At 48.3% G+C, this 918-nt stretch overlaps 1 protein-coding gene across 1 annotated transcript in view; it reads left to right on the top strand.

The window, feature by feature from the left end:
* The window catches only part of LOC109926459 (latent-transforming growth factor beta-binding protein 3-like), an 83,029-nt gene that overhangs the window by 41,312 nt on the left and 40,799 nt on the right, over window positions 1-918 (top strand). The gene's annotated exons all lie outside the window — the stretch shown is intronic.

The raw sequence follows: 918 nt of genomic DNA on the forward strand, positions 1-918 counted from the left end.
CCCCCCCCCCCCCCCCCCCACCCCACCTCCATCAAATACTCCCAAGACAGGGATAACATGGGGTTAGATACAGATTATAAAAGCTGGGATATACTCCTGAGGCTTTATAAGGCTCTGGTCAGGCCACATTTGGAGTATTGTGTGCAGTTTGGGGCCCCATATCTCAGGAAGGATGTACTGGCCTGGAGCAGGTTCAGAGGAGGTTCACGAGAATGGTCCCAGGAGTGGAAAGCTTAACATATGAGGTACGTTTGAGGACTCTGGGTCTATGCTTGATGGAGTTTAGAAGGACAAGGTGGAGGATCTATTTAAAACTTACAGAATACTGAATGGCCTGGACAGAGTGGATGTTGGGAAGATGTTTCCATTGGTAGGAGAGACTAGGACCCGAGGGCACAGCCTTAGAGTAAAGGGAAGACCTTTTAGAACGGAGATAAGGAGAAACTTCTTCAGCCAGAGAACGGTGAATCTATGGAATTCACTGCCACAGAAGGCTGTGGAGGCCAGGTCATTGAGTACATTTAAGACAGAGATAGATAGGTTCTTGATTATCAAGGGGATCAAGGGATACGGGGAGAAAGTGGGAGAATGGGGTTGAGAAACTTGTCAGACTTGATTGAATGGCGGAGCGGACGCGATGGGATGAATGGCCTAATTTCTGCTCCTATGTCTTATGGTCTTATTTAAACTTCCTTTACACTATCCCCCCTCAAACATTTCCAGGGCAGGGACAGCACAGGGTTAGGTTCAGAGTAAAGTTCCCTCTACACTGTCTCCCATCAATCATTCCCAGTACAGTGGGGGTTAGATACAGAGTAAAGCTCCCTCTCCATTGTCTTGCATCAAACACTCCCAGGACAGGGACAGCACAGGGTTAGATACAGAGTAAAGCTCCCTCTACACTGTCCCCCCATCAAA

This window comes from Rhincodon typus, chromosome 43, assembly GCF_021869965.1.
Source record: "Rhincodon typus isolate 14 chromosome 43, sRhiTyp1.1, whole genome shotgun sequence".
In the NCBI taxonomy this organism is placed as follows: domain Eukaryota; kingdom Metazoa; phylum Chordata; class Chondrichthyes; order Orectolobiformes; family Rhincodontidae; genus Rhincodon; species Rhincodon typus.